This window comes from Nothoprocta perdicaria, unplaced genomic scaffold (assembly GCF_003342845.1).
Source record: "Nothoprocta perdicaria isolate Ctin4 unplaced genomic scaffold, notPer1 scaffold_149, whole genome shotgun sequence".
NCBI lineage: Eukaryota > Metazoa > Chordata > Aves > Tinamiformes > Tinamidae > Nothoprocta > Nothoprocta perdicaria.
In genome coordinates, this window is record NW_020454638.1 from 925046 (window position 1) to 940790 (window position 15745).

The 15745-nt window shown below is 37.9% G+C and overlaps 1 long non-coding RNA gene across 1 annotated transcript in view; it reads left to right on the forward strand.

Moving 5' to 3' along the window:
- Positions 1–15745, forward strand: part of LOC112943429 — a 113024-nt gene that overhangs the window by 12246 nt on the left and 85033 nt on the right. The window lies entirely within an intron of this gene.

The window sequence follows — 15745 nt, forward strand, 5'->3', positions numbered from 1 at the left end:
AGATAAATCATGCCCAGGAACCAAGATTTCTGCAGTAACTTGTTTGAATGCTGTGGCCCCGTTGATGCTGGATTGGTCAACGTGCTACAGGACTCCTGTTTGTAGGTCTGACTGAAAGTTAGGCAGATAAACTTCTTGGGTTTCTGTTTCATTCTGCTATGGTTCTGAGGATGGATTTATGAAAGGTTAGTAATGCAGTTCTGATTTTCAGATGTCCTGCACTTGGAACAAGCCCTTAAAAACAAGGCCAGCTATATTAGTTTTGCAGATATTTAACATAGACTCTTGATGAAAGAAACAATTCCTGGCACTACAATATTGTTCATCAGATAGGGTGCTCAAAGACTAAATCCTTACCTCCCTGCTGCCTTATGCTATTAACTAAGTAACCAGCAGCTGTTTTAGCACACTTACCTCTCTTTACAAGTCAGTATTCTTGGCCCTGTGGTCAGGTGCTACAACATGAAACATGATTCTTTAGGAGGATGTAAGGAAAAGTTGCTACTGTTTTGAAGAAATATTGCTATGGGCTATCATTTGTCAGAATGATAAAACAGTTTCGTCAAACATTTTTTGTCACTGCATGGTTGTGATCTGGACTCCAAATATTATGGTATATTTGTCTTATGGTATATATAATGTCTGAATATAGGAGTGGTAGACACATTGGGACATTGCATTGGGCCTTGCTCTTTAGGTAAAGCTCCATTTGGAGTGTACTTTCTTTGCTTTGCCCTTGTCTCAGGCTCTCATTCTCATAATGGAGAAAGCTGATGTGTGTCTAGGATACAGATGTGCCTAAGCTTTAGACACCATAGATTAATGTAACTTTGAAGTATCTTTCATTGGGCACCACTCTGAGTGARTATGTAGCGCACACAAGGGCATATTTATAAAAGTAGTCACAGTTTTTATTCTCATAGAGATACTTCATAATTTTCAAATCTTTCAGTAGAAAACTTTTCTGAAAAATCTGCTTTTTTTGTCGTATCATCCAGTTTGAGAAATGGCTAGGAAAAGGACTTGGCTCTTGGCRGTTGGAAATTACTTCAGAGAATTGGTGAGTGTTTACTGCAAATGCTAAGAATTTTATCTTTTGCATCTCAACTAGGTAACTAGAATATTTCTCTGAAGTCCTTAAATCTCATACCAAACACTGTCTTGGGAAATTGTTACAGGCAACTGACTGAGGAATGTAACAGCAGTAGTTTAGAATAGGTGTAATGTGGTGGGGAGAAAAACAAGATTCAGCAAAACACCGATTTTGGTTATTACCTTGTATTCTTGAAATGCTGTTTCATTTATCCATGGTTCAGTTCTTCAGTGTAGATAAATGCCTAGCAGAGAAACTAACCTAATCTGTGTTTATGGGCTTGCTTGTGTTAAGTATTTACCTGGGAAACATTTCAGAAATATTGCCTGTATGTGTTCAACTAATTTAACCTAAACAGCTGAATTTATATTTCAGTATCTGAGTAAATCACATTTAAAAATTCCAATAGCTTTCATGGAAACTGCTTAAATTGCTACCCTGAAAATGTGAATGTTTGTAGAACAGGTTTAAAAAAGGATTGCATTTGTAAGCCTTATCTGTAGTCCTTAAATAGTCTTCTCTATGTATCATCTATCTAGCAGAGTGCATCATCTCTGCTTGGTGGTTTTGCAGAGATCTCAGAAGGATTCTTATGTTATTCCACTCAATGTTGTTCTCATTCGGTGAGGTTCTTTGAGGAGAAGGAAAGTAGGGAGGGGTAAATCTGTATCAGCTTGGAAAAAATATGCTGAAAATGACAGAATTGTTACTGAGGTAGGAAACAGGCTTTAATATGCTCTTTACTTTTTTTCCCTTTAACTTTGACCCTTGTAGATAGTAGGAGGTAACCTAGGATGGCTTATGTTTTTGCCAGCGTGGTATGCTGTACCTTGTTCTGACAGTAGTAGCTTTGTGGTTTTGTAGTGTTTGTATAGAGCAGTGACATAAATGAGGCTTTTTGTCTATGTGTATATATGGAAATAGATGAGTGATTTTTTCATCTAAACTAACACATGAAGTATGTCTTCAAAGGTGAGTAAATTTATAGGCAAACTTTGGGCAGTGGTTTCAGACTGTAAGAAATAGAAAGAATCAATCACTGTAATCAGCATTGTTGCTATCAAGATGTTTTGAGCTATGAAAACAGATCCTTGAGAATCTTTACCTAGTTACTTCCTCACAGAAGATAGGAATGACATCCATATTACAACAGACCTTCTGAGATCAACAGCACTCCAGACTCATACAGAATATTGTCTTTGAGGTGAAGCTTTATCTGTTTGCCACAAACTGCAGAATATTTGGCACTTGGTGAATTTCAATAATGAGAAAAATAATTTTGGTCTATGGATCACTAGCTTTGGGGAAAGTATTTTTTTGAGGTGARCTTTAGAAATAAAATGACATGTCTATGTCCTTGTTTCATTACTTGGTCATAACTGGAGCAGTAGATGAGGGAGAGCTGTCTGGACAGTAAATGCTGAACCTGGGTTACTTAAATATACTTGCCTATGAAACATGGAGTGTGGAGAAATCTTAAATAATAAAGTGCTATAATTGTGTTCTGGGAGAACCTTAAAAGAAATATTATATGTGCGTGTTTTATGTAGACCTTGTGCTGGCATTCTAGGCAGGACTAAATCTTATTGCAAATATTGATGCAACTATTTCAAGAAAAATGATGAATCTCAGCATCTTATGAATTTCTTCAGGAACTCACTATTGGSTGAAAACCCATGTGAGCATTACTTTTCATTTGAGCAGCTGGTAGAGCTACCTGTTTAACATCTGTTTTAGTTTTGTTCTTCTGAGCTAGCTTGTTGCTTTGTCCTGCTGATAGTTTCTCTGAGCTCAAGCCTGCGCTTCCTGTCCAAGGGACCTTATTTCTTGTGCTGTGTGCACTGATTTAGGCTCATAGCATTGGTTCAGATACTATTATGTTGCCTATCCAGGCACGTCCAACTATTCCTGGTTTTTGAAAAGCATTCCTAGGATGTGTGCTTTTGGTCCCTGAGCAGGCTTTTGTGATTTAGTGTCCCAATTCTTGCAACGAATTTTCATGAGTTGAAAACGCTCCCAAAATTTGTGTAACGGTGGTTGCTTTCACCCCTCTTTTTAAACTTGCATTTGTATGCATTCATAGGCTCCCAATTCTGTCATGTAAAATATCTGGATTCACCTTTGGAGACCTTTGTTTCCTTTTTAATTTTTTCATGTTATCTCCCTATATGTGAAATTCTTTGTAGGTTTGTTCCATTTGAACAGGTGCTGCTGTGTGGTTTTCACACAGCAATGAMTTTATCCAGATAATCAAACTGCAAAAAATACTGAAGGCATTTTTCTGATTGAATATGTTAGAAATGCTTTTACTTTATCCTTTTTTTAAATCTTAGGAGTTCACACAAGGGTATGAAGCTTTCCTCGTATGTGTATCATTAAAGTGTTGTTGCATGGCATTAAATAGTACATGCTGAGGCTGGAACTATTGTGTTCCATTCTCATAGTAAAATAAAAATGGAAAGAAACTGTTTTCTGTAGGCTTGAATGCTTTAAAATGTGGTTTTCTATTTCTATCATTGGATCTTAAAATAAAAAGTAAGCATAGCATCTATAAAAGTTAATAGGCACTCGATTCACTTAAAATTGAGAATGGATCTTATGCTGCTTCAATTCATGGTTCCTATTTTAGTGATTATTTTTGGTTTTTCTGAAGTGTCCTTTAGGCTGTGTCCTTTAAAGTGCTTTAATTTGATAAAGTTTAAACAGGGACAGTATCTTTTCAAGTTTCTATCCCTGTAGTCTTCATTTCTAGCCTGAACTTTGTTATTTAGCTATTGTTGGCCGTGTTTCTGTGGATTGCACTCCTTGTACGTAAAGCTGATCAAATGTTTTAAGCTCCTGTGGGGAAGAAGTGATGGATGGTGTGTCTTGCAGACAACAGTATTCGTGCCATTGCAAATTAGTAAATACACAGACTTCTCAGAAAAGTTGCATGAAAGGAACTCTGAACAGAAACGATCAAATGAATCAAATGATGAAATTACACATGAAAGAATTCATTTGATAAACTTTTGTGTAGTGTCTCTTGCCTGCTGCTCTGCTTGGGCTCCTTTTAGGGTGGGCTAGGTGGCAATGAATGCCCACCCCTCAACAGGGAGAGCAGCCTTGGCTCTCCAGCTTGGACATAAGTGCTGTCTCCTAGGGACTTTGGCATTCATTGAACACCTAAACCCTGCAAGAGGCTTGAATAGTTATTTAAATCATAGAGTGCTTAAGGTTGGAAGGGACCTCAGAGGTCAGATATGTTAGATACTTGGRAAACACTTCACCTGTCTTGAAACCACCTTGGGTTATTGAGAAATTCATACTTTACTGATGCCATTAATATATTTTTGCACGTAATTAAAAGGTTGGATACATATGTTACTACTTTAAGCTTAATGCTAACCTGATTTTTTGACAAAATGRTTTTTACTAAATCTTGCTTCTAACAATTGTCTTGGATTTTCTGATATTTTAAGGTATTAATAGATACCTTAGAAGAATTAATATACCTTTCTGATGGCTTATTTTGTTGTTACAGTGCATTTTTCTTAAGATGCATCAAGAATATATATTCAAATAAGTTAACTTGTTTCTCTATAGCCGAAGTTGAAGACAAACTGAAATTGAGTTCCCAAAATGGGTTTTAATCATCCTAGTGGTATGCTGATGTGGTATAGGAAATGCTACTTTTTAATTTAAAATAAATCCAACTTCTGTCTAATGTGTGTGGTGGGCAATTTGCAATTATGATCTTCATGATGAGATTCCTCCATGAACTGAGAAGTGTATTATAATTTAGAGCTGTAGATCTGGTTGATTTTTAATTTGTGACCTAGGGGTCAGCAGTTATTGGATATAATAACCCTGTGGTAACATGACTCTTCAAGGCATATTTGTATAATAAGAAATCCTAACAAGTTATAGGAAGTACAATTGTTTTCCTTTGCTATTCAAATATGTTGCTATATCTTTCTCTGTTTCTATATGCTTAAAATTCCAGGTAACTCTCTTGACTAATAAGCTCTCAAGATGCTGGTAGCATTTGACTTAAAGTTGATGAATTTCTGTTGTATTTTGGTGTGSAGCAGTACTTTCTTGTTTACTTTCKTTTGACATCTCTCACTGTGTTGTCAGGTGTAGTGCTGGTAGTTTTCACTGCAGAACATTTCAGCTTTGTGCCCTTGTTCTCTCTTCCTGTGACTTGACTAATTAGTGATGATGCACCATTAATTCCTGCAGAGTGCCCCAATGTGTCTTGGAAGCTTGGTGAGAACTGTAGCACCCCCATAACAAAGAAAAAGGTGTCCAGTCATGGCAGAAGTGATGCTCTAACAAGGCTTTATTCTTACTAAACTTCTCTTCAGCTTTATTTGTCTTTGATCCTTAGTACTGTTATAGCAAATAACCAGAGATTTTTCCAGCATTAGAGGCTTAATTGAACCTGGAGAGAGATGTGCCTTGCAAAACCCTCAATTCCAGGGCCCTACYGGAGGAAGGAGGCTCCAGTAAACAACACATGGCTGTTGTATAAAATAACATGTTACTGTTGTGTGCTGCTTACATAGAAGTGATTGCAGAACTAAAAGATGTGGATTTCTGTGCTTTATTCATAAAGTTTTATTCATAATAGAGGTTCTAGTAATGTTCTGACCACGTGTTCAGGTTTTAGAGGACATTAGATTGCCTTAAAAGCAGGGATTTCCTTGTGCTTGGATAAGTATTGGTCTGATGTTGCTAGCTTATGTTAATTTGGTAAAACAGTACCTGGTAGGCAAGGAGTAAGTTTATCTTACTGGAACCAAATTTGAGTTACTGGTAATAATTATCAATGAAACTTTTAAATTAGAGGCCTGAACAGATGGTGTGCATTTGAGATCTGATAGYAAGGAACGCTCAAAATACAGAAAGGGTGCATTTAGCCAATCCTGTTACATTGCATTCTTATGCAGTGAGTGAAATACTCATTAAATCAACTTTGGTAGTATTAGTTCTTGCTTTGGTTTAATTGTTCAGTTATTATCACTAACATCCTTACAGGATTTTTAATTTGTACACCAAATCGCTATAAATTCAGCTTGCAATTGAATGAAGCAGAGTTCAAAATTAGAAATAGGCTGTAATTGTACATGATAAAATATTTTTGTATTGCAGAACTAAAGTAACTTTACTGGAAGATTTTAAAAGCCCTATGAAACCTAGAGGTCAAATTTACTGTTCAAGTCAGGTTTGTCGTTTCTGGAAGAAGATAAACTTAATATTTGCTCCTCATAATAGACACTCTCACTTTTTAATCCTATGGATTTTTTACTCTGCAGGAAAGGTATATTGGCTACATGCCACTCATCAAAAGCATATTTATTATTTATGCTGATGTATTGGGACTCTGACTCATGGTGGGGGGAAAAGAAATGCTGTGCAAGCACAAAAGCAATGATTCTTTTCCCCATAAAATTTGTGATGTAAAAACTCAAATGTCTGCTGCATTGGGAAGCTTGAGTGCAGATGGTATGAAGTAATGTTCCAGCCAGAGTCTAAGGCTAGTTTGTTTACACAGTGTTCATCAGCTTAAGTCAGTACTTGATCAAATCTGAGTTCATGTTGGAAATAAAGTTTGCATGCTATTTATGCATCCCAACTACATACTTGGAATCTTTCAGAGGTTTTTTTATCCAAGTGCAGAAACTACTCTAGCAGAGAAAAATAAAAAGCTCAAATACCCAAAATACCTATGGTAGAGATGTAAAATAAAGAAGCTGGAAGACATTATTCAATTCAATATTCCCCTGACTTTGAGGTTTTGCTTGATATTTTTTGGTAACACTAATGACATCTTGAACAGACCATAAATGAAAATGACCCTAGAGAAACAAAACTTCTGCCAAGAATATCCATCAAGTAATTTTATGGCTACTCAAAATAGTCTAGCCTTTTTATCTTTGTCATGTAAGTTAAAATTAAGATCTGCAAGCAAATTAAACCTGGAACAATTTAGCTACAATAAAGTAGGTTGAGTATGATTTTTTTTAAAAAAACTCAGTACATTAAAGATCAAGAAAGTAAGTTCAGAAATAGTGGCTGATTATCAGTTTGTTGTAACAAATTAAAGCCAGTATAAAGCCCACCAAAAAGTTATAGTTCATCAATAAATTACCTTTTAAGCTATAAAAGATGCATTAATCTCCTTAATGTGGGATGTGAATTTATTTAAACCTATTGTTGAGTGGGGAGTCCCCTGTCCATTACAGCCTCACGATGGGGAGTGGAGGTGAATTGCTCATGAGCCAACTGTTGGCAATGGCCTGACCTGTACCTGGCAGCTCCAGGTGGTCCTGGGGAAGCAGGTGGGTCTGGACAAGGACTGACATGGGAGAGGAAGGAGCCGGAGCAGAGGCTGGGAGAGGGAGCCATGTATTGGGCAGGTCCTACCTGGTGCAGCAGAAACTGTTCATCCYGCTTGGTGGCTCTTCATGAGTGTGATTTGAATGTGCTGGTACATATAAGACCTTCTCTGCTATCAGCCAGCTTGGACACCCACTGTCCTCTTTCCCTGGCTGGAGTGTGCAGGCTGTGTAGCAGCCTCTCCTTTTCTCTCCTTTCTGTTCTTTCAAGTTGACTGAATGCTTGGTACGGCTCCCTGCTGAGTAGCTCCAGGGCCAGCTCTSTTCTGCCGAACTTGGAACAAAATTTTTTGTGTTTTTTTTTGTGTGATGGAGTCGTCCTACAGCAGCTTCTCCATCAAGTGGGGTTAGCACGAGCATGGTTTCGGGTGGAAAAAGAAAAGCCTTTTTTTCTGCCCTGCAAGCTTTCCTTCACAYATTTTGGAAACATTTTTATAGTGATTTGCTCTCATAAGACCATTAAATATATCTCTGTTATTTTGTCTTGATTAGCTTTTATGTAGAGCTATATCAATGTGTTAATTTTTTTTATAAAAACCCTTTTCCTCCTCTCACTTATTTCTGGTGTATTTGTAATTTTTGACTCATCACTGCCAGCTGAATCTTCCTTTCTCCTTAAGCAACCCAAAACATGACCCTTGAAATACATATTTCAACAGTGTGCATAATATGGTAGAACCAAGTGTTCCAAGGAAAACATAATTATGGAAACAGAATATCGAACTAATTGAAGTACTGTGACAACTGATGCAAAGAAGGGTATTGGTGATGTTGTAATGTACGGAAAGACAAATAATGAATTAAGAAAATGTTTTAATGACTTACTATTCCTATTTGAAATCAGGGAAATACATTTCTCTATAAAAAATTACTTTTCTATTCACATTCCCCCAAAGGTGTTTTGTTTTTTGTTAGCATCCAGTGTCCTGTACAAAGGACAGAAGCATCCTGCATGAGTGATCATGGAGAGGTATCATGGAGAGTGATCATGGAGACAGGCCAAAGAGGGGCAAGGAATGGAATAGGTAAGGTTAGTAGGATGGGAACTTTAAGAACTTCATGTAATCTGTCTTTTACTTGGGATTGGTAGGCAAGCAGTGTGACAAAGAATAAACCTTAAGGAGGAGTTTGAGGGAGTGATGTCCAGTAGAGATTTACTGTGCTGCATACTTACTGTGCTTGTGGTGGGATCAGGAAAGTCCTTGTTGGACTGTTACGCTGGGACTGAGAATTGCTCTGAGTCTCTGTTGCTGAGTTGGTCTGAAATACTGATGATGATCTTTGATTTTTGGAAAGTTCATACCTGATGGCTTTAATAGCTTGCACTTCTGTCAAAGTACTTGAAACTTGAGCTGCAAGCTATACTTTTGTACAAGTCCTACTATTTTCTCTGATCTAAAAGCAAAATAATACTGCAGTGGAAGAACTTTTTTTGTTTTTTTCAACTTGAAGACTAAAGAATTTTCTAGTTTTGAAGAGACTGCCTCTTTCACAGAGGTCAGGCTCAAAATGAGGCCATGGTCTTTAACAGGTTAACTAGGGCAGCTTAACAGCAGGCTAAGGCAAAATCTGCATTTCATGTTTTATTTGAAACACTTATTAATGATAGGCAAGATGAATAAACAACAGTTAAACTTCTAGTTTTCAAATATTCTGCTATGTCAGGGCAACAAAACTTGTTTAATATAAATTAAAAATATTCAAGATGAACAAGGWAAAATAAATATTGACCTACTGACGAATGAAAATAGAACTAGGGCTAAGGAACTAGAACCAAGGAAACCTTGGGTTTCCACCAGCCATTTTTGTAAGCCTGATGCTAACATCACCTGACATATAACTCTGAAATGCTTTAAAAAAGCTATATGCTTGCTGTCTTTAGCTTTTGTCTCCAGTAGATTGYTAAGTTCTTTGAATTACCTGCTGCAAGTAACTTCAAAGATCTTGGTCTGCTTATTACTCCCTTAGAGTAGCACAATGAAGCGAAGGAGTTCCCGTGTCTGTTACAGAGACAATGAACTCACAGGCAGACTGTGCTGCTGATTCGGGGAACCTGAAACTGAGTCACACTTTAACTCAAGTTTTTAAAATCCAGACAACTTGGGCAGGATGAGGAAGTGTTACTGCTGTCCATCAGCAATCGTTTTTATCCTATTATCCTTAGCTAAAAGATGGKTTTTTTTGGTGACTAAATCTCTAATAGTGTATCCAAATTTTGCTGATGCTGTCATCTTGTCTTAGAGTGTCTTACATAGACAYGAGTACTAGTTCTTAACCCTCTGTTTTTGCCTCAAAGAAAAGCAAGAAAAGGGGATGAGTGAAAAAAATAAATTGGATATGTATGAGATGTGTGAATGGAGACAGGCTATTCTCTTTGACACGGCAGGATGTGAGTTTTTGCCAATACTCCGCTCAAAATGAGCAAGGCTGGAAGATGTCAGTGAAGTGCTGAACTGGACAAGTTACCGTAGAGGTCTGTTGGTTCAATAGGTGAGAAYCAATTTGGACTTGGCTGGACAGGTATGTTACAGGCTGTGTGACTTCTTGCTTTGGGTGTTCACTCTTTTTCTAAAGACCTAGAAGCACAGGAAGCCCAAGTTTTTGGTTACTTCCCATATTCATGGGAATAAAATAACCTACTATACCTATAAAATAGCCTATACTAAAATAACCACAAACAGAAAACACTGGACAGTTCTGCTCTATTACAATAAGGAAAAGGTGTGTACACTTCAGGAGATACTAAGTATCTGGTCTCCAAAGTGTAAAAATACAGATACTTCTGCTCACTAGTTTGAAACCATGCAGCCTGTTAGGAAAGTTGGTTAGAAGAACAAGTTTGATAGGATGTGCAGGCAGCAGCTCTAAGCACTTTTGTCTTTCTCTGCATAGCGAGTTTCATAGTTAAAATTGCAGGCTGAGCTTGTGTGGCAGGCAACTATGGAGTTCTTTGAATTACAGAGCGACTCTATTAGTCGTAGGCAGTGGAGATTATCTCTACTGTCCCTGATGTGCATGGTGAATGAGTTTGTTTTCAATTTTTGTTAAATTGCAACTAACAAATGAGCTTCACGGCCACTAGGCAAAGTGTATCTCACCATCTTTGCTTATAGGTAAAAGCAAACAACTTAAGAAGAAGCCTGCTTCACTAGCTCACTGCAGATAGCGTGAAGGTAGTGCTTATACAGTGAAGGATTGCAGTGGTAGCCAGGATTCTTGTGGCCTGGTCATAGGGAGATAGTTTGTTTGAAAAGAAAGTATTTGGGGAGGAAAAAGGGAGTTTTCTATTTCACAGAGGTGTATATGCCTGTGATTTTAAAATTGCATGTTAAATGTAATTTCTAAAATACTTGGAGCTTTAGACTTTGTTCTCCAAGGTCATGGAAAAGCAACTTAAATACAGAATTTGAGTTTCAGTTTTTACCAGTGTTATGAATTAAGTCTGCCATCTGCCATCAGTTGCCCTYGGTTTTATTAGATCAGAAATCAAATGGTCTTTAACAAGTTACCTACAGTATAAACCTGGTAGTAGTCTGTGAACACCCCATGGTTTGCAGATTCAGTCTTGATGTACAGAAAAGTAACCCCAGGCACTTTTGTTCTGTTTCTTTGAGGTGAATCGATTTGAGACAGGGATGTCATGAGATTGTTTATGTTTTTAAACATAATCATGCTTGTCATCCCTATTTTCTTCTGCCTGCTATGCTTCAGTGACTTCTGTGTGGAATAGCCTCAAACAGTGAGTGGGGATGTTGATTTGTTGCTTCTGGTGCTTGCAGTGGAAACTCTGCTGGGCTCCCAGGCTCCAGCTGGGTTCTTTTCCTTCCAAGCTATCTCTTCTAAAAGAAGTGTCTGCAGGCTAAGATGTGCCTTCTGTGACAACTTTGAAATGACTGCTCTCTGTTCATATCTTCACTGACAACCCTATTTTGCTCAAATTAYGAGTCCTTAGTGTTGCCTGGGAACACTTGAAGGGATCATTTCTTTTTTTGTGTGTGTTTTACCTGTTGACAACTTCATATTTGCTGAGAAGAAAATACTACTACTTAAATTTCAGTTTCAACAAGTAAAATGATTAGCTGCAATGGCCTACAAATTTTGATTTTTAATTTTTATATGTTGATTTTTAATCAATATATAACTTTAATTATTATATGTCTTGCAAAAGCTTTTTAAACAACTTTCTCAAGTCTGAGTTTTCCTAGCTTATTTGTACTGAGCTTTATTTGCACTTAAAATACTGCTGTTATTGCCAGGATAGTGGCTTAATCTGTAGTTCTGAGTAGAAACTTGTCTGTCTACACAGTACTGTGGTTGTCTTGACAAGAACCTTTAATACATTTGGCTTTAAGGCTGTGCAGTGTGGCTATACCKGGAAGTGTTCACTGCCTATTCCCACCTTTGGGATGAGAGACGCCAAGAATTTTGAAAGGAGTTAACTGACTTGGGTTGCTCCACAAAGATCTGGACTGTTTTGTGCTTTATATGTATGTATCTTTTAATCACTTTATATAAAAAAAACTCACTATACTTTTGTAATTCTTGAAAAATGTGAGTGATATTTACCAAATACAGATCTATCCCAAAAGATAGTCTTGGATAAAGGTGTTTTTGTCAGGACTAAAACACTGTAATTTGTTAAAAGTAAGTATTTATATGTGGTCTCATATTCAGCTACTTCAATGGCTGAAACAGGAAATCTCTTCCTTCTTTCTTTGATAAAATGCCCCAAGAGACCGTTCTCTTCAACATTRTGTTTGTTGGGTAATAATATAAAATCCCTTTTGGAGACACTGCAAAAAAAAGCAGTGATTCATGCTGGAAAGTGAATGATGTGTTGGTACTTTTTGTGACTGTTTCTTTGTTACATAGCTTCTGAATCTCCCTCTTCAGAGGAGGGGGAAAAAAAGAATCTCCCTTAGCTTACTGATACAGTTTTGAAGGGGGTTTTCTCCTCCAGATATGAGGAAGAATGCAGGTAAATCGAGTGTTTGCGTAATTGGTGTCAGCTAAAGGGCAAGACTAGTTTTGGAAACTGGAAGACTGCTGCAAATACTGAAGTGATCCCTTCCTTAGGAGAAAAAAATAGAAATATTTCAAATCACTTTCTTGGCTGAGTGAGTTTTGTGTGTGCTTTATCCATGTTTATGACTTACTCCACTTAAGAGTAGCAATGTCAKTGCTAGGAGGGTGGTTACTCAGGAGTGTGTTGGAAATGGGCGGTAGGGAATATCTCTCCTCAGGGGCTGCTGCTGTGTAGTACTGGGAATTATCAAAGTGATGGTGGATCAGCACCACTTTGCTGGACATGTAAAGAAAGAGTACTCTTCAGATGAGTTTTTGTTCTGCCATGAAATAGCTGTGATATATTCCCTTTGAAGAAAAAGTGGCCTTAATGTAAAGGGGTTGCTGGCCGTAGACCATTAGTTGCTGCTGAGTGGGAGTGATGAGTGACTGAAGTGTGCATTTAGTTGTGTACAGTCATATACTTGACCTTAGCAGTGTGCTCTGCTGGTTACTATCCTCAGAGTTGTTTCCAAAGGCTTCAACAGAAGCTTGCAGTAGGTGTTGAGTCTTTGGAGTTCATCAAGAGCATTTGAAAAGGATTTTCAAAGTTACACTTTTAAACAGCTTAGGTGTTCGATCTTTTCCAGATCATTTATTCTTTAGGTCAATTTATTGCATATTCAAGCTGCATAAATTCTCCTGTACAGAATATCAGGTCTTCCATGATAAGAGAAAGACTATTTTCTTGTGCTTACTCACTTGTTCCTTCAGTGCACAGCAATGCATCTGTGTTGCTTCACGAATTAATTAGATACTTCCTAAAAGATTTTACAATATCTGATTTTTCCTGTTGACTCCTCAAACAGGAGAAAGACACATACATCTCTTGGCATACATTTCTGCCTCTACGGGGTTGTGCTGCAGGCCAAGAATAATGGGGGCTGGTGGCAGCAGAGAGTCTCTGCCACCTTTGGTTTACAGTAGCTAAGTARGAGACCAAGACCACTGTGGTGTCTGCGGGTGTAGTAGGTAGGTGGAGAGTAAGGACAACAAMAGGAAAGGACGAATCCTGGTTAGAACATGATCGTGGGAGTTAAAGCAAGTCTTTGTATGCCTTGGAAACTTACTGAAAAAAAGGGCCTAGGGACTGATGAACTTGAGAAAGCAGGTGGGCAGAGACTTTGAGAGTGTAATCTTTCACTTGGGCGTCTATGGCACCAGTGAGCTGGCAGTAAAATAGCTTTGCTCATATCTTTCTCTTTCTTATTCTAGAGAATCTTCTGTGCTGGCACAAAAGAATTTATATTCTTTAAAAATGAACATGGCTTTACAAGTATCCATCCTCAGAATGTACGAAGTAGAAATACAATAACTAGGAGCTCATGAGGCCAAGCTTTTTCATCTGGCTCTTTTGTCCTCCAGCATGCACACCTGCACTTCCCCCCTCCAATAAGAGGCACTTTTTTTTTAAGTGTGAGGAAAAGCAGGCACTTCCRAATGAATTCTTCAATCAACCTTAAGTGAGGTATCTCACTTAACTCTACAGAGCCTGGGGARTTTCTTGTTGGTAAGTCTCTGGATAGTTAATATTTTACTATGCTGTAAGTATGACTGCTTGTGCTTGCTGCTAATTGAATTTGCTAGTAAAATCCCTTTATTTAACTTAGTGTTGAGGTGGAGGCTTTTCAGGCAGAGGAAGCAGGCGAAGGGGTCTGCTCTCCTGCAGCTGGGATTCCTCCAGAGAATTCTTAATGTAGAAAATCAGGTTGGTTTAGGAAGGGGTGTCATGAGGTGAYTGCTTAAAAAAATATATATTCCAAGGAATGTGCATTGAATATCTAGAAAAGAAATATTTTTGTCAAGTCTTAATTGTTATGGAATCAGGCATTTAAGAGATGTTGTTTATTCAGTGGTGGCTCCAACTGGTTTTGAATTGTATAGCATTAATTTCAAAGGTGTAGTTTCTTGGGCAAGCATTATTGTATCAACCACGTGTAAAGAGCAGCATATGATTTAAAAACTGTCTGTTGGCTCCCTGAGCACTCAGTCCCTGAACAGCTCCCATTTGCTGGGTGGTGTTATACCCTCCTGGTGTGAGAGGCACTTGATGCTCTGGGGCTCCTCTGGTTTATCCAGTTGTACCTATGCAGTGCTTGCMTGGAGACACCACACTCCAATTTATCTTCCAGCCTTGTCTGGGAAGCACCTCTGCCTGAAGGAACTGTTGCATAGCCCTGTGTTTGCTTACATTACTAGTTGGCAGTCTCTTCTAGGTAACGTGGGTAGGAGTTGATTAAGATCACATATGCACACAGTATTGTCTGTGTGAGGGGATGGACATAACTGGTGCCCTAAAGCATATTCTCTTGTCTTGAATTTCTGCCTTATTTGTCTCTYCAGCAAATTCCATATCTGAAYGCATTTGATTGGGATTATTTCTTAAACTATTTTCTGAAACCAGTACAAATTATCAATTATCCTACTCTATTGAGGATTTGAGTTTTTAAATGACATTTGGGAATATTGTGACACATTCRTTATCAGCAGCCTGGTTCATCTTAATAGATTTCTGGGCCCAACAGTTCTCCCTGGCATTGTTTTTGGGGAGTTAGAAGCATTACTCTGGCTACCTTTTGCTCCAACTAATCCTCTATGAAATTCTTTTAATCATTGCTCATACAGTGTCTGAGTCAGTATGTTTTAAAAATAGTGTTGTTTATGATTTTTAGCTCTACTTTGCTGCCTTTACATTTCTCTTTAAATGATAAGATTAGTGTGGAGTCCATTTGTCTTTTGGCAACTGTATTGTCCATTATTTTGATTAGGAGCCAGAGTGCTTTTTTGTCTGCAGATGTGCATTGTGATGTCTGCAATCATTCAAGTTATAACATGTATTGCAATTTTTCCCCTCTTCTGTGTGTATGCTTTCCCTGTTTTGACTCCTGTTGATTGGAATGGTCCATCTAGAGGTGCCAGGGATGCTCTGTCATCACTGATAGGCAGCACCATCCTAGTTACTGGTAATACAAAARAAAACTCCTTTCACTAGCCCTAGCTTAACTTGAATAAGAACACTAAGATAGTCCAAGGTAGTTTTTTTCTCCCAAATATAGGACATGTTTCTGCAGCTGAGTTGAATTAGGAGATTCTCATTCATTTCAGTGGAAACTGCAGTGTGTGCTAAGATAGGTCTTCTGCTTGCAAGCTAAGGAAGCTACTTAACTTTCTTAAAATGCAATGATGAAGAAATTATGCTTCTAAA